Here is a 19,476-nt window from a genome sequence, read left to right on the forward strand (position 1 = left end):
CAAACGATGTGCATCGTACCCATTAAGTAATTTCTCATCAACCACCCTACTCCCATCTCTTCACTCTTCCAAGTCTCCATTCTCCATTCTGTCTGTTTCTTGATTTTAGAGATGAGCAAATTGTGTCCAGAGAGAAGAGTCTTAAGAACCCCCACACCCCCACCCCCAGCCAGAGCCCAGAATAGAATAAGAATGTTTATCACAGGGTGGCCTCTGCTGAAGATGCTCTGTGGGAGGTGAGTTGTGTTGGAGGCAGAAGCCAGGTTTGGTACTTAAAACAACAGAAAATCTTGTGTTGCACACAGTTGCAGAAGTTTTTTCTTTAGGAAATGCACATTTTGACTATCTGAGAAAGAATTAATTATGCATTATTTCATAAATTTAACTTTCCAAGGAATTTTTTCCCCAAGAACCTTCCATTGGAAAAACCTGATTCAGTGAAGTTACAGGCTCACACAGTGGCTCACACCCTGGTAAACCTTTTGCTGGTTGATCATTGTTTTGCTCTTAAGGGTAAATGACTTAAGTATCTAAGTCTTTTTTTGGTAAAATAAATATAAAATAACCAATTTTGAGTTGTTTTGATGAAAACCTAATTTTTCAAAGGTGTAAAAAAGGAACAAAGACAATTCAATGTAAAAAGAAATAATATCAGCAAATGGTGCCAGAACTGAACATTCGCATGCAAAAAAAAAAAAAAAAAAAAAAAGAATCTAGACACATACCTATAATTTCACAAAAATTAACTCAAAATGTGTCATAGACCTAAATGTAAAACACAGAACTATGAAACTTCTAGATGAGAACAGAGGAGAAAATTCAAATGATCTTGGGTATGGTGATAAGTTTTTAGATACGATACCAAATGCATAATTCATGAAAGAAAAACATTGGATAACTGGCATTTCTTAACACTAAAATTTCTGCTCTATGACAGACCCTGTCAAGACAGTAAAAAAGCCACAGGCTGGGGGCAAGTATTTCTAAAACACATATCTGATAAAGAACTTGTATCCAAAATGTTTTTAAAAGCCTCTTAAAATTCAACAATCAGAAAATAACCCAATTACAAAAGACAGAAAAGGTCTGAACAGATATCTCACAAAAGAAGACATACAAATGGGAAATACTTAACACCATATACCACTAAGCAATTGCAAATTTAATAACAATGAGATGTCACTGTACAGGCAGCAAATGGCTAAAATGTAAACACAACAGCAAATGCTGGTGAGACTGTGGAGCAACAGAGGCTTTCATTCATCCTTGGTGCAAATGCATAATGGTATTGTCATTCTGGAGGACGCTTTGGCAGTTTCTTACAAAATTACACATACTCTTACCATATTATCCAGCAGTGATGCTCGTTGGTGTTAACCCAAAGGAGCTGAAAACATATACACACTACAATCTTGACAGAAGTGTTTAAACCAGCTTTTTTTCATAATTGCCAAAACTTAGAAGCCATCAAAGTGCCCTTCAGCAGGTAAATGGATAAACCGTGGAGCCTCCATGCAAGGAAATTTTATTTAGTGCTGAAATGAAATGAGCAATGATGCTGTGGAAAAACATGGAGAACTCTTACATGTGTATTACTAACTTTAAGAATTCAATTTTAAAAACCTACATACTGTAAAGACCACTGTTTGCCAGGGATTCAGAAGAAGGAATAAATAGCTAGAACATAGGGAATTTTTAGGGCAATGAAACTTTTCTGTATGATTCTGAAATGGCTGATATATGTCATTATGCATTTATTAAAACCCAGAGAATCTGCAACACAAATAGTGAGCCCTGGTGTAAACTATGGACTTCGGTTTTTAAGAATATATCAATATTAGTTCACCAATAGCAAATATGCTAAAGTAATGTGATGTTAATAATAGGAAAAACTGTGGAGTGGGGGAGGAGGGAGAGACATATGGGAATCTATATTTTCTGCTCAATTTTTCTGCAGATCTGCTCCAAAAAATAAAGTCTACTAATTAAAACACAAAAAGGAAACAAAAAAATATGTGCAAAACATGTAATGCGTTGGCAGGTATCCAGTAATGTGTTGCTCCTTGAAATGAATGAAGTGACTTCTCCAAAGCCAGGGTTCCTGCAACCAATTCCCTCGCATTTCTTTTCACCATATGGGTGGCCAGAGGACAGCTCTGCCTCAAGGATTCCAGGAAAAAACAACAAGCTAAAAGGAGTGTAAAAAGGGTGTAATTCCCTTGGAGGACGTCCAGAAACATGGAAGAAATCAGACCTTTAGGTATGACACACTTGCCTGCTAGGTCGTTTTGTGCATAGTTATTGGTCTGTCATTTCTGACTTCTTCTGAGTACATGTCATGTCTACACTAGGAACTTCTCTGTTAAGCCTTCCAGCATAAAAAATTTCTTTGATCCCTGGCTCATTGTAGGGCAGTGTCATTTTGACTCATATCCCTGGTTTCTGACTAGTAAAAATGGTGCTGATAAAAGTAACAAATTCTGCTTTCATTTGAAAGGAACTGTTTTGTCACCCAGCAGAAGAAAAGTTATGGAACTTATTAAAGACCATGGGAGAGGCCCCAGTTTCAAGAAGACACATTCAATCTGTATTTCAACTGCTCCTCATTCCAGAGGGTCCAGAGACAAGACCAAGCAAATATAAAAAGTGATATTTAAATATCCTCAAAAGTGCTAGAGAACAGAAAAGAGTGACATCAATAGGCTATACATTTTGAGAAATTCTGTAACTTTTGATTCTGCTGGGGAGCTACCTAGGATCCAGTTGTCAAATGAGGCTCACACAAATCAATTTCTTAGTGTTGGGCTCTGAGAATAATGTCAGGCTTACAGACAACCAGGAGGCTCAGACAAATGCCAAGAGCAGTCTGGGGCATCAGGGAGGCTCCTCACATCCTCCCTTCCTCCTTTGGACATGCATCTCTGGACCACAATAGTAGAGGAAGTCTCTGGGTGAGGTTTTCAGGATACCTTTCACAACAGGAGGAGGATTTGAAACAAGAAACATCTCCAGGTTATCTCACAGACAACTGAGTACCTATAAGATGTTGTCTAGGAGTCAGGTCTCAGATAATCTTTGTGTATTTACTCGTAAGTTATCCCTTAACTGAGTACTGGGAACAACCTGCTATGGGCATGCTATAGATATATACTGTTTCCCCTTGCAAATATTTACCCAGAGATATAGTTGCCAAGGAGATTGGACTGGATGGTATCCTGTCTTCTATTCCTTTCCCAGGACATCCCTGCCCCAAAGAGATGAGCGGATCACTGGCCAGCTGACTCCCTTTCAGTGCCTTGGGACAGATAATAACTGATCAGAGTAGATCTTCCAGAATAAGCCAATAGTGTCCTACTAACCCACTCAGGAAATGTGGGACAAAGATCAGCTTTTTAAATAGTAGACAGAAACACCTTCAAAATCATAGCAACAAGACTGTGCCTCAGCACAGTCATTCAGAAAGGCAGTGATGGGTATTGCTCTAGGCTTGCCTGTGTTCTCTTAAAATTTATATGTTGAACTTGAATTTCATCACCCAAAGCGACAGCACTTGCAGATGGACCTTTGGGAGCTAATTATATTGAGATGAGGTTGTAAGGGTGGTGCCCTCATGATGAGGGTAGCACGCTTATACAAAGAGTCACCAGGGAGCTTGCTTTCTCTTAATCGCCACCGTGTGTGGACACAGGGAGATGGCAGCCATCTGCAAACCAGGAGAAAAAAAGCCCAGCCTGCACCTTCATCTTTGACTTCCCTGGCTCCAGAACTGTGAGAAATGAAGTTCTATTGCTTAAACCAGCCAGCTTGTGGTTGTTTGTGATGGTAGCTGGAGCTGACTGGCACAAATGTGAATTTTCAACCTGCAAGCAGCTCTCATACCCAGATTTCACTTTTCTTGCTACATAATGTGGGGATTTGTGGGGTGGCAGAAACATGAGCAGCACAGCCATATAGAGAAGGAAGAATACCTTGTGCAACATCAGGCCACTATTATTAGACTCAGCTCAGAGGCTAAATTGTCTAAATAGTCCCATCTCCAACGCAATGTCTGCTCTGCTTCCCAACAGCTGCAACCTGTCTGATAGCCCCACAAATCCCCAGCAGGGGCTAGACACATGAGAGCTTGGAGGACAGTGACCAGGATGCAACGCTAGGCTCTCTGAAAGCCCTGCATGCGGAGATGGGACTCTGGCCTAGTGGAGCTGAGAGGATGAGCACCCTGTGGGGGATGTGATGCCAGATGATGTAGAAGACGAACCCCAGGTGGCCAGAAACGAGGGGATTCTGATCAAATCAGACCTCCATATGCGTTTACACAAGAAAAGAATTCATCACTTTAGGAGAATCAACAACTCAGAAGAAGCAAGCTAGACTGATCAAAGGAAAGAAACTGTCCCAAAATAATAAAGAACAAACAGTTATTACCCTCAGTGGTATTTATAGAGTGTGACACCCAGATAACAAGAACAGACAGCTGTAAAGAATGAAAAGAAAGCAAGAAAGAATTCTTGTTATTCCAACCTGTGATTTTAAAATTAGAAAAACTACAGAGATTAATAAACTTTGCAGAAAAATGATACACTAATTTAGGACAGTTTTTGGCAAACCTCAGCCCGTGGGTGAAAATCAGGGCCACTTTTTGTATATCCCTTAAATGTATGTGAATAAATGTAATATATTGGGCTTGGCATCCATCTGAAAGGAGCTCCAAAGTGAGAGAAGTGAGGACATGGAAAAGAAGCAATAAAGCCAAAATTAAAGAAAAAAAAGAAAAATGCTTACTAAAGAAATGCAGATAAGTTCATGTCAGAAGGACTTACTTAAGGACAACTGGAATATATTGAAGGGAATCACATACAGAACTAAGTCTTAAATCAGGAGAATTTAAGAATTCTAAAAATAAGAAGAAAATCCCACAAGTTTCTCATTCAAAAGAAAAAAATGTCACTAAGCAACATGAAAAAAGTCAATATCTCCAGCCTTACCATCCTTAGCACCAAATGCCTTAGGGCAACAGATCAGTACTCAAAGTTCTAAAGAAGCTGGATTTTGATCCTTAAGTTTCATATCCTTCCAAGTTATTATTCACCAGTGACATCAGAAGAAAATATTTTAGGATTAGCAAGAACTCAAAAACTATTAGCTACCATTTACATTTTCTGAAATTAATTACTCAAATAAGTACTACAAAGAACAGATGGAAGAATTATGATAAAATGTTCAAGAAAACTGGAAAGTGATATATGCAAAACATGGTGGTTGTCCATGAAGAAGGAGCGAAGGGTAAACGATTTGGGGAGTAACTGCTTAAAGGTGGCAGAATGAAGATGGCAATGGAGCTCCCGGTGGCCATGATTTCCTGCCCAGCAAGCTTGCCGCCACATGTCTTCTCAGGGCCTCCTTATGGGGACAAGGGAAGTTGGAGTGCTTCCGGGAGGTTTGCCCTGGATTCTGACTGCTTCCTTTCCTTCTCTAACAAACGGCCCATGTCTCACCTTCTACCCTGCTGTTGGCAGGTGACATGAGAACAGAGGGAGCTGCTTTGCTCTTGTTTGGCTGCTTCTTGGAGTTTCCTGCTCATCTTTTTTTGTGGGGTGAGGATGTCTACTGAGAGACAAAGACACTCTGATGATAGCGCATTATTAATAATTCCAACCATGACTCCTCTCAATTGATCTCCTGTCCACAACTTCCTTAATTATAACTTTTACTAGGTAAGGTTCTCAGAGAAAGCAGAAGGGAACAGTTTTCACTTGCACTAGTCAATGTCGTGTTGGCAGAAGTGATTTATTATGAAAATTTCCAATGGAAATGTTCCCTGCTGTGCAATGCATCACCCCATGCTGGTATGAAACTCTGCAGTTAAAAAAAAATCTGTTGTAAGAGGTGCCCTGACTGGCTCCTCATGGGTAAATGAGGTGCAGTGGTGCTGCAGTCATTAGACTGGGGACGGCTGTGATTCCGATGTGGAGTCAACAGTTATCCATCATGGGCTTGGTGTGTGTCAGATATCAGCTATATACATTTGCTTACATGAGCTTATTTAAGCTTCCAAAGCTTACTATGATATAAATTTTACTGCTTTCATTTTATCACTCAAACCATAAAGGCATGGCATGGGGAGTGTTACTTCCCTCCTTTACCTTCTGCCACTGTAATTTTCCCAGGGCCACATACCTTCAAATACAAATGAAGATAAGATTTAGATACCGGTCTCAATTCTGTTCCAACATATGGATGTAGCCTTAGGCAGCCATGTGGAATTTCTTTTCCCCAGATTCTTGTCAGGGAACATAATCTCAAACTCTTTGCCGTGTATTTCCCATGTAGGGGCAAGTGTTCATATTCACAGATGTGTTCTGAAGACTCTCAGTTCGCCCATTCCTCCAGCAACCCCCGTTTGACTCTTGGATGAAGTCGGACCGCTATGGGATGGCATGCTTGGGAAATGGTGAACTGGTCCCTCTGCCAAACTAGACAGTTCTACTTGCATTTTTGGTTTGTGTCATCTGGTATCACTGTGTGTAATTTACTTAATGAATGGCATGGAACTTGCTGTTATATTTCCAGTTGGAAAATTGTGGTCCGTGTTGTTTGCTATATCACATAGGATTCCGTTTATGAGTTCCCAGCAAGCAGTTGGAGGATTCGGTCCAGAAGCTGGCAGTGTGCAAGAGATAGGGAAGGGTGTGCTCCTAAGTACTCAGGGTTGCGGTGTCTCTTAACAATTCATGAGAAACAAGAGTGGTGCCAAGTGGACCTGTGGTCTTGAAGAAAAGTGGGTACTGGAGAGAAATCCAGGAATGCAACCAGTCACAGATGAAAATATAAAGGCTGGGCACTGACATGGATGCAAGGTTGCAGTGATGACGAAAGCATGGGTCTCTAAGTCTGAAAGCCTGAATTCAACTCAAGGGACTTGAATCTTCTGAGCGTCAGCTTTCCTGCTATAATATGGGGATAGAACACCAACATACAGGACAGTTGTGAGGATTAAAAGAAAATATTCATGCAAGGTGCCTGAAATGATTATTATGACAGAGTCAAAGCTGAAAAACACAAGGGAAAAAAAAAACACATAGGCATTATCAGACCCTTATGTCTGGGTACCAGAGCAGAAAGTCTGGATGTATGCCTTCAAACTCTTCAAAGAGTTTACTTTCAGTTTTCTTTCTCTCGGGACTGGGGCACCTACATGGTCGAAACTGTGTAGTAGGGTCAGAAAATGGCTCTAGGAGCAGGAAGAAGGACGACAGGACCAACCATTCATACACTCCATTTCAGTTCTTCATTCCATTCCACCTTGCTACTTTTCCTCACATGGGGTCTTTTTGGGAGAGCAGGCATAGAACCCCATTGCTCATGTCCCGAAGTACACAGCCTGGGAGAATATCTGCAGGGAGTAAAATACTGCAGTTGAAAAGCAAACATTTGTCTACCTGTGGGAGGTAGCTCCTGGCACTGGTAACACACCTGTAAGGTGTTTTATTCTTCCAATTACTTCTTCTCCTTGGATTCTCTCTGCTGTTTATGCTTGTCTCCACTTAATTCTTTTTACTTCATAAGCTGGTACAGGTACAAAGACATTCATTTAAATAATTAAATTTCTCTTCTATGTTACGGTTTCCATTTACTGCTTCAGAAATCAGACTATACTAATTCATCACAGAAACAAAATGAAGTTAATTGTTCAGATTTAATTTTAGTTATGAGAGATTTAGTGCTAAAATGAGAACCTACAGAATTTAATACTTGAAAATAGAGACTAAACGCTAATGTTCTTATTCCTCTGTGTCTCAAAAGAACTTTAGTTTGATCATTGCCTTCTCTATAACAAGAACTGTGCGGGCAATTTCATACACAGGATCTCAATTTTTGGTCACAGCCTTTTGTGAAGCTAAAGCAGTTATTATCATTTCCATTTTCTAGATGAGGAAGCAGGATCACAAAAGTCAAATAATTAGAAAGTGGAGAAAGCAAAATTTGAAGGTAGGTCTCTTTGATTTTGAAACGTTCATTTCTATTTACAATTGTCAAAAATAATATGAATACAAAGGCTGTGATTGTACGAAAATTGTATCACAAATAACACATTTATGAATGATAGGATAATTGCAGGGCTCTGTGGGGTTGGAAAAAAATGAACAATGGAGCCTCTGAGGTCCAGATAATAGTTTTAATTTATTATGTTCACTCCATATTTTAAGGATAACATTAGATTCAACAATAGGTTTTATGAATCTCCATAATCACTTTAGAGAAATGAGATGCTGCAGTTTGATGAAGTTGGATCCTGATGTCAGCCTTAGGTGGGATAAAGGCTATCTATGGACCATCTCCAGTGGAGGTGTGAAAAGAAGTGACCCATTCTGGCTGTGTGTGAGCAGGTTGCTGCATATGGATAAGTGTGTAAGGAGGTCTGTGTATATGGATCTGAGTGTGATGAGATATGGATGTGTCTGTAAGGAGGTCTGCATGTATAGATGTGTGTGTAAGGAGGTCTGCGTGTATAGATGTGTGTGTGAGGAGGTCTGTGTGTATAGATGTGTACATGAAAAGGTCTGTGTATATGGATGTGTGTGAGGAGTTCTGTGTTTATGGATATGTGTGAGGAGGTCTATGCATGTGGATGTATGTGTGAGGAGGCCTGTGTATATGGATCTGTGTCAATGGAGGTCTTTTTATGTGGACCTGAGTGTGAGGAGGTCTGTGTATATGGATGCGTGTGTGAGGAGATCTGTATACATGTATCTGTGTTAAGGAAGTCTGTGTACATGGATCTGTGTGTGAGCAGGTCTGTGTATATGTGTTTATAGAGCTCTTTCTATATAGTTTTGTATGTCATAGGCAGCCCACTCTGGTGGTGAGATGACCAGGGGCTTTCAAAAGTAAAGCAGCATCTACCTTAATTTGTGTCTTATCTGAGAGGATCAAAATACAAGCTTTTGGAAAACTGGCCAGCAATAAACATAACAATTGCAATTTTTTATTACATACTCGGAGACAGATCCCTATATCCCTTGTTACTAATTTCCTCCACATTGGATTTAGGGTAAGAGCATATTTAACTTGCTGGTATTCAAACTCAAGACTGTTTAACTTGAAACTTTTCCTCTTCCCTTCTGCCCTGCTGAACCAAGCACTTTGTCCTCTGGGTACCTGTCCAAATCCTGGAAGAGAGTTGAAGTTTATTTAGACAGAAGCAGAGGCCCTGCCCGACCAACAGGCTCCTACGGAAATTGTGCATGTCATGTTGGCTGACCTTAGGTAACTTCTGTATACAGGGAGCAGGTAGGTGAGGGAGGAGGGTGGGAATTGTTTGCATCATAGATGGTCTTATAGATGGGGATGTACTGTAGTCTTCCAATGTGTCAGATACTAACTGCTGTTGATGCAAAGATAAGGCACTGGGTACATAGAAAAGATACAAAGATTCAACCTTCTGGAAGCTGAGTGCTTCCCCTTGCTGGGCAGACAGGAGCCTTGGCCTCTCTGCAGGGATCCTTAGCATATTGCCATTGGAGGCAAGACTGATGTGAAGCCCATTTGCAGCTCAGGCCCTGGGGAGGGCAGACCCGCAAGTAATGGGGGCATCACAGCTCCCACTGAGATGGCCTCAGACTGTGGAGGTGGGTGCTCAATAAACTTAGTAAGTTTTAAAAGGACTCATTAAGCTCAAAGGAATGCTTGCTATTGATGAACCTGGAGGACATGCATGCACCTTGTCCATGGTGTCCCTTTTTCCACTCTCTGGGTAGGGCTCATGTTCTGGAGTGTCTCCTGCCCTGGCCCTTCATCAGGCCCTCTCCTCCTTGGTTGTCTTCCTCACTTCTGTGCTCTCCATCTGAGCCTTTCTTCTTACTCTGGGTTCTAGCGCTTGTACGATCTCTTCCATCTGCATCCCACCTGCTGCCAGCAACTCTTTTTGCTGCTGGATTAATTTCCATTTCTATTGCCTCAATGGCCTCAAGCTGACCTGCAATTCAGTGTGGTAAAGAGTTTGAGGGTTTTTTCTTTCTTTTTTTGGTTCTTCTGTGGGAACAAGAACACGCATATGCAGAAACAAATTATTTTCTACAAACTTACGGAATTAGAAAACAGCTGCAAGGATGATTCCGGGATTAGGAATAATCATATGCATTTGTTGGAGTACAGAGGTCATCTTAACATGTGCAGGGTGCCTAACTGGGCATCCAAAGCCAAGTGCTCATTTAGGGCCTGTCCTACGGCCTTGGGGATGCTGAGAGCAGTCACTTCCTCTCTGTCTTGGCTGATTTTCTTCAGAAGCCGGTGAACCTGTGGGTTTATCCCCAGCAGTCCTGGGGTCTCAGGCAGTATCTTACTCTTTCTTTTTTGACAGTTGTATTTCTTTTAGTTATTTTTTTCTGGTGTCTTCCTCTTCCCAAACCCTGTGAACTCTGTCCTTGGGTCACTGCCAAAGAGATCATCAGAACGCGATGTCCTTGTCCCAGTTCCCTTTTCTGGAGGTGCTGCCCAAGTACACTCGAGACTTTTCTTTCCTGAACATGCGAATGGATTCCGTCCAAAGTTAGCATGTGATCAAGACGTATTTGCAGGCCACAGTTTTTCACCTCGTCAGTTAACAAGGTTGAGAGCTCAATCTACAAGCTTTTAGCAAGTTAGGAAGAAGAAAGCAGAGGGGGTTTGCTGTAGTCAGGTTTGGATCATAACTCCTTGCTGCTGACTCATGATCCAGAAGCAGAGGCTGTAGGAGCCCCCTCTCACATGTGACCTTTCCCTCTCACATGCGATCTTCCCCTGACTCCACACAAGCCCAGCCTGCCAAGTGAGGCCGCACACCAGGGGCGGCTCCTCCTGGCTTTCCTGTTGCAGCCTTAGCTGTTTCTGACCCGTTCTCCTCCCTTGCATGTGTGTTCTAGAGCTGTGGTGTCTGTGCTGTGCGGTGTGGTCTGTTATTCCCTCCACCCCCATTCCCAACCTATGCTCAGGACCAATTACACTCTTTCTTCCTCTAAAACTAATTTCTTTCCTTCTCCCCTGCTCAAGAAAACTGCAAGCTCTTATAGTAACTGAAATTCAGACGAAAAGTGTAAGGTTGTAAAGTTACCCTCCAATATCAAATTCTGACTGAATTCAGACGAAAAGTGTAAGGGTGTAAAGTTCCTCTCCAATATGAAAAGCAGTGAGGTCCACAGACATCAAGGAGCTCTACCACATCAAAAACTGAATCCTACTCAGTTTGTGGTAGGGGACAAAACAAAAATAGAAGACCTATTTTTAGGAACTCAATTATCTTCCCCCAAAATTTGTGTGCTGACGTCTGAACTCCCGAAGTGACAGTGTGGAGGTAGGGGCTTTAGAGTAGTAGTTAAGGTTACACGAGGTCATGAGGTGGGGCCTTAATCCGAAGGACTGTTGTCTTTCTGAGAGAAAGAGACATCACGAGTGCCCATGCAGGGAGGAAAGGCCGTGTGAGGACACGGCGAGCAGACGGCATCTGCAAGCCGCGGACGGAGGCCTCGGGAGAAGCCAGCGCTGCTCACCCCCGGGTCTTGGACCTCCAGTGTGTAGAACTGTCAGAAATAAATTTCTGCTGTTTAAAACACCCAGTTTGGGGTATTTTTCTAGGGTAACATGTGAAGACTAAGACAGCTATGAACTCCTAGAAGGATCTCTCAGCAGGATACGGACCCTGAGTAGGCCAGGGAAACAAGCTCACATCAGAGATTACTAAGAGATGATGTGTGACACATGGTAGACCCTAAGTCTTTGAGGGATGGATGGAAGGAGGGGCATTTGGATGGAGGAATGAATTACTTGGACGTTGATTGTCCTACCAAGAAGAAGCATGTCTCCAAGGATCATGCAAGATACCCTCCCAAATGAAAGTGTGTGGCACATTTCTGATTAGCACAGTACCTGACACATTATAAAGAATACATAAAGTTGAACGTAATCTGAATAGAATCTTTATTCATCCTCGTATGTATGTATTTTTGTATTTTTCAAAGACTGGCACTGGCTGTGGCTTACCAAAATGAAATTAAACAAATCTAAGTCACCTGACCGTTCCCTGTGGGTATTCTTCAGGATGTTTTCTCAAAGAAAACTCTTCAACTGAAAGAAGTAGTTACATTTCATGAGCTTTAAGTGAGAACTAAAGTCAGTCAGTCAAGGCCCTCTAAGACTGGTCCAGGAAGCTGTAGGCGCTGGGACAGAAATCACACCTCAAATGTGGGGAGCTGTGGCGGTCAGCACATGTGTGATTCAAAACACGGGGACATAGGGAAACGGATGCAGGTCTCGGCAGGAAATGCCTCCTACTGCACATCTGCGGGTGGAGAAGGTGCATGTGGAGGGATCTGGCAGAAGAAGTCCTGCACTTCAATCCCAAACTCTTTACTTGTCCCTTCGCAGATGGCTGTCCTTGAGAGGAGTATTAAAACCTCACCATTAAAATCCCAAATTGGAATGAACATAAAATAATCCTCTGGCATGTGTCCATTTATACTTTCTGTGTTGGTCTTAGGAAAGCTGAAATGACATATTCCCACTTGTATTGCTTTGGGAAGAGTGACAGAATTAAAATAAACTACCACGATGTAACCTTTAAAATGAGGTAATTTGTAACAGGTGTTGGAAGAAGGTGAGAACACGGGCTTTGGAGGCAGAGCTGTGCTCTGGTGCTAAATGCCAACATGGCTTGTTCCAGCACCGTCAGGGAAGTTGCCAAATCACCCGAGGCCTCAATTTTTGTATCTGCAAAAATGGAAATGTGACTTTGTTTACAGTGACATAGTAAAATGAGCTACTGCCACATAGCTCCTGTTCACAACACATAAATATGCTGGATAAAAGATAACAACAACAACAACAACAAAAACTAAACTAAAATCCATGGCTGGGTTTGAGAGAAAGAAAGAGCAGTAGAGGTGCCAGAAATAAAGTCTTTTAAAATCAGACTTGAGAGTTGGAGACCTGGTGCTGTTGAATCGTGAGGGGCCAGGAGTAGGATGAGAGTGTGAGATATAGAGGATTAGGGGCCTGGCCTTCCAGCCTTGTGGCAGGAAGGTGACATGCATCAATATAGCTGGGTGCCCACCATGGCTGCAGTGTCTACAATGACCCCAAGTGTACCTGGTGGGGATTAAAATGAAAGTATGAAAATAGGAATTTTAGATGCAGACACACACACATACACCAATCCTGGAAAATTAAAAAGTCACAACAAAACAGTATTCTGTATTATTAAGGGTACAGTAACATGCACTAAAGGAACCAAATGTCCAAAAAGTAAACACACTCCTTCAGGTAACTCTAGAGAGGGTGGATAAGTTGGGTGATGAAACTCATCTGTGTATGTAACATTTTATTTTTTCAAAGCAAACAAAAGGAAGTAAAGAAAGAAGAAACGGATGAAGGAAGAAAGAAATAAAAGGAACAATCTAAAGTAAATATAGTAAAATGCTAATATTTTAACAATCCAGGTAGTACGAACAGGAATTTTGTTAAAAATATTTTTAATGGTTTTTCTATAAGTAAAAATATTTCATGTTAAAAGACAAAAAGAGAGGAAAATACCTACATATATGCATATATATAATTTACGCCAAGTTTATCAGTGTATAAAAAGTATGTTTTTTTCATCTTGTAATTACTTTCATAAAGGTTAATGATTCTTATTCAAATTTATCTCTGTCTTTCAAGGATTCAAACTACTGCATCTTTTGTAAGTTCTTAAAAAGATACCACAAATGAACTAGACACGGTTTGCTAGCCCTGTCAGTCCTCCAGTGTGGGGCAGGACCACTGGTCACCAAGGAAAGGCAGCTCCGGGCTGGATGTCTGGGCCTGAAACCCAGCCCCGCTGCCTGTTAACCATATAGCTTCTGGCAAGTCTCCTCACCTCTCCAACACTTTAGTTCTGTGTGTGTAAAATAGCTGTGTCATGGTATTTTCTTGAAAGACTAAGTGATTAAATTAATGTATTAAACTTGGAATATGGCCTGGCACATAGTAAAAACTATCTGTATATTATTGGTCATTTTAATTTTATTTGTTATTATTATTTGAGTCAGGATCTTGCTCTGTTGCCCAGGCTGGAGTACAGTGGTGTAATCATGGCTGACTGGAGCCTTGACCTCCCAGGCTCAAGTGATCCTCCCACCTCAACCTCCCAGGTAGCTGGGAACACATGTTCATGCCACTATAGTGGACTAAGTTTTATGGTTTTTTTTGAAGAGGTGAGGTTTTGTTACGTGGCCCAGGCTGTTCTCAAACTGCTGGGCCAAGTGATCCTCCCACCTCAGCCTCTCGAAGCGCTAGGATGACAGACAAGAGCTACTGCTCCCGACTGGTGATTTTAAAATTTAAAAAAATAAAAAGCCACAAAATAAATTTATTTTCACAAGTTTAAAGAGATGTTCACTTACTACTTGTGTTGGCCAGTCGATGGCTGCTAATGCATTAGATAATATCGAAAGGATAAAGAGTGTCATCTAAAAGAACATGAGGAGGACTAAAGAGTAGAAAGGAAAGTTTTCCTGGTGATACCTGTTTGTAAACCAGGAAGACACAGTTTCCCACACATGCCAAAGTTACTGTCTTCAAGGAGGGAAAGGGCAGTTGGCTGTTATGCCTCACAGGGCCCATATCACACAGTAGAGTCTGAGATATTTCACAGGCTTTGGGGAAAAGCTGTGCACATTTATGAGAGGAACTGAGCACATGTGCAATGAATAAACTTGGGTGTAACATACATCCCAGGTTCAATTTCTGATGGGGTTTTAGCTTTAAAATGAGGTGCAATTTGGCTGTTTACGTCAAAAGATGGACCCTGGGACACAAAGACAGTTTGTGCACAGTCTCTATAATCAGGCTGAACCTGGCCTGAGTCTGCAGCTGCCTGTCGGGAAAGGGTGTTTGTTATGCTGGTCCTCTGTCCAGTCACAGTTGTGGTCTGGGCTCTAAGTGAGAGTTAAGACAGGTCTGGTCATTTGTCTGATAAATCCTATTGCAGGGAGTTTAGAAAGCATGTGGTTTTTCTTGTAGCCACAGGAATTTAGGGAGTTGTCACATCAGTCAATTCCTGAACCCTCAACTTACAGGTAGAGGTAACGTTGCCTCTTTAACCTTGCAGTCCCTCTCATTTGATAAAGAGGCATTTATTTTGGTCTCTGGGATCACAAAGAGCTCCAGTGCTTCTTCCAGCCTTCCTCCTCCTGAATTCTCATGTGTTCAGTGGGGAGCTGGGATTGCTGAGCTGTTGCTCTACGGCCGTGGTGCAATTTACCATCTGTGTCAGCTCCTCATGTCAGGTTAAGGTGGAATGAATGGTAATACCTACTCTCTTTATGTTAAAATTAGTGACATCATTCCTTCCTCGAGGTTAAATAAGACCAAGCAGTCAAGCACCTAGCACATTGCAGAGTGGTACACAAACAGCAGGGTCTCGTGTTTTAATCACTACTGCTGTGCCTGGAGATTTTGTCTCTTTTGTTTTCCTGGACTGCTCTATCTCATCTTTCCAGTAAAGAAAATGAAGGGAAATAAAGTGAGAAGACAAGAAAACAGAAGGGGGAAAAAAAAAAAAGGAAAAAAAAAAAAGAAAAGAGACAAGACTCAGTGGTGTTCCCAGAATGGCCTGCAAGGCGGATGTGCCGGTGGGTTGGAGCAGGACTAGCAGGCAGCTGGCTCAGACTACGGTCCAGCGACAACCTTCATATGTTGCTAAAGCGCTGCCTAAGGAGAAGGCAGTTATGTGCCGGCTTGTATTTTGCTTGCATTGTGTGGGATCTACCAGATGACATGTGGACACCACGAACTTTGCTTCCACACTCTCCAAGTCTGTTCTCTGATTTCCTGTTGACCAAAGACTCAAAAATATCACTCTGAAGGTCAGATTCTTCTTAGCCTGCATGAAGAGCCTACTATATCTTAGCTAAGCCTTAGGTCCAATAATGCATGAAAGCAATGAAAGCAGGTGAAGACCCTTGAATGACTCTCATCCTATCTGGAGAAACGGAAAAGTACATAGTGACTTCAGTACAGAATGAGGCTGTAAGCTTTCTTTGAAAGCACCTGGAGGAGGGTCACACTCTCTGGAGGTATGAGTGATCCAGCTGACAGTTTACAAATGAACTCCATAACATCCTATGAACTTCCTTTCTGAATTTTCTGGATTGGCTCTCTACAGTTCCTAAATTAACAACCTACAAGCTAGCTTCTTCATTCCCCTTTTGCTGAAGGCATCCAGTCTCATTATGTCTATTTATAACAATATAAAATCCTTCTGTGAATGAGACTAATAATATAAAATGTATCAAAGTCATGTCCAAGGACTGCAGGGCATATTAATTTGCTTCCATGGGTTTTAACTTGGCAGCTCCCATTAACATTAATGGAATTATTAGCTTAAAATGCAACATAATTAACAAAGAATAGCTATTAAAACAGGCCCAAACAATTCATGTAAGAAACAAAAATTCCATAATAATGCACATTACATGCAAATATTAAAATAGGATTACCATATCATGGAGGAGAACTTTTGTCGTTCAAGAATATGTTCATAAAATTGCAAACGTGCTAGATCCTAACTGGTCACTAAGCCCTGTAATAGTGATAATGTGAGCCTCCTACCCTTTGTGGTGGTTATTGCTAAGGGGAAACTCTTTCAGTAGCAAGGAGAGCTCATTAACAATAACATCTATTCATTACTACCAAAATGAAAGCTTTGTTTTCAGAAGATGAAACTCCAAGCAGAATGATATTAAGATAGGTGAAATTTGTCTGCAAACTGGATTATTTCCAGACAAACAAACCTCTGACAAAAATTATCCTGGCAATATATCAATAAAGATTCCTTGTGCAGTTAGAATCAATGCAAAAATAACTTCTAAAAATGTGCTCTTCCCTGAGTGCCTACCTTATATTATTTTTCAAAAAAATAATTGGAACTGCAAAATTAGAGTCCAGAGTAATTGAAATACACACACACACACAAACACACACACACACACACACACACACACACACACACGTACGTTGTATTTAATTCAAAAGGCTGTTTTTCTATCTATCAGTTTATTAAGGTGGTCATGACAAACTACTGCAGACTGGGTGGCATAAATAATAAAAATACATTTTCTTATAGTTCCAGAGGCTGGAAGTTCAAGATCAAAATGCTCGCAGATTTGGTTCTCCTGAGGCCTCTCTCCTTGGCTTACAAATGGTCCTTCTCACTCTGTCCTCAGGTGGCCTTTCCTCTGCGTGTGCTCATTCCTGAGGTCTCTTCTTCTTACAAGGACACTCGTCTTATTGGATTAGGTCCCACACGAATGACCTCATTTTAACTAAAGACCCTATCTCCAGATATGGGCACATCCTGAGGTGGTGCAGGTTAGTACATCCACTTGTAAATTTTGGATGGGAACACAATTCAGTCTATAACCAACTATCTGATTTTTCTTGTCTCTGTCTTTCTCTCTCTCTCTTTCTTTCTTTCATTTTACCTAGTGTTCAACCTGTTGTTCTTAAACTTGGCTTTCTATAAAATTGACAGTTTAAAAAATTAATTAATATATATTTTGAAAATTGCTGAATCCATTTTCATCCTGAACCAACTTCCTTCCAGCAATGGAAACCAGTCAATTTCTCATCTGTAAAGCAGAATTTCCGGTTTCTACTGTGGGATTATTGTGGGTATTTATTAATTTAATGAAAACACCTAATTCTGGCCCAGGTAGTCATCAATGCTTGCCAGTTTTTTGTCTTTTTACTTTTATATCTACTGTTCATTTAGATTAAAGCAAAGGGAAAAAAATCCACTGATTGTCAAATACAACTTTAAATTTACATTTTATGGGAAAATTTTCCAGATGACTAAAGGAGCCAGTTTACACTCAACAAAAGTTATGGACATTCTTAAACATGAAAGTATAATTTGTGCAGATAATAGGAAAATTAGTGATAATCTGACAGAACCATAAATAAATCTTGTTTGTAATAACATATTTTACTCGTTATAGAAACCACACATACAAGCCATTGTTGGAAACAGTTTGTCTTGTTATATTCAGAGTCGTATTTAAATCAAGCCATTCATTTATACATGCATCACCTGACATATTTTGCCTTAAAGGTAAAAATAAAGCAATGAGAAAACCATCTACTTTAATCCACATGTAAGCTTTAAATCTAACAGCATAGTGATTCTAGAGGTGGCAGTGCAGTTGAAGAAGGAGCCAGACATCCTGAGCAAAAGTCCTGAATTTCAATTTGCTGGTGTAGTGACACTGAGCAAATTTACTTGTCTGTGTTTCGATTTCTTCATTCATTTGAAGAAAGAACATTCAACTTACTCATATGCAAACACTTAGACAATGGGTGGTATTGCACATGCTGTACTTGTTGTGAAGTCTAGTTCAAGGAAAAAGAGCCTAAATTTGCTGGGCAATGCTTGGCCTATTTATTTTAAGTAACATTTTAAATAATCATCACTTATTTATTTATTTGCAAAATTAGTTTTATAATGATTAAAATGATGATTTATATTTATTTCAGAAATTATAAATTTACCATAAATATTAGGACTAGGAAAATCCCTCTGAAATTTCATAACTCAAAGATAATAATGTGAGCATCCTTGTCAATCTCTTTGTATACATATATTCACACATGTCAAAGCATACATTTTAAATAAATAGAAGTATTCAATATATGTTAGGTTATCTACTCATTTTACATGTTTAAGGTAGGCTATAGCTATGCTAGTGGGTATAAGGTGATATATTATGGTGATTTTGATTTGCATTTCCTTGATAACTAATGATGTTGATTATCATTTGTTGTGCTTACTGTCCATTTGTACATCTTTGGAGAAATGTCAGTTCAGATCCTTTGCACATTATAACATTGGGTTGTCTTTATATTATTGAATTGTAGGATTTATATATTCCAAATGCAAGTTTCTTGTCAGATAAATGACTTTCAAATGTTTCCTTTCATTGTGTGCTTTGACTTTTTACTTTTCCAATAAAGTTATTTGAAACACAAAGGTTTAACATTTTGATTAAGTACAATTTATCTATTTTATGTTGGTTACTTAGGTTTTTGACATCATATCTAAAAACCATTGCATGATCCAGGATCATGAAGATTTATGCCTAAACTCCTTCTAAGTGTTTTATCAATCATTTACATTTATGGTCCATTTTGAGTTAATTTTTATATATGGTGCGAAGTAGGAATCAAATTTCATTCTCTTGTATATATCTTTTCAGTTGTGTCAGCACTATTTGTTGAAAATACTTTCATTGTCTGTTAAATAATCATGGAATAACTGTTGAAAATCAATTGATTGTGTGTGTGTGTGTGTGTGTGTGTGTGTGTGTATATATATATATATATATATATATATATATATATGGATATATCTCTGAAATCACAATTCTATAGCATTGATCTATATAGCTATCCTTATTCCAGAATTAC

The sequence above is a fragment of the Saimiri boliviensis genome, chromosome 10 (genome assembly GCF_048565385.1).
Source record: "Saimiri boliviensis isolate mSaiBol1 chromosome 10, mSaiBol1.pri, whole genome shotgun sequence".
Classification (NCBI taxonomy): domain Eukaryota; kingdom Metazoa; phylum Chordata; class Mammalia; order Primates; family Cebidae; genus Saimiri; species Saimiri boliviensis.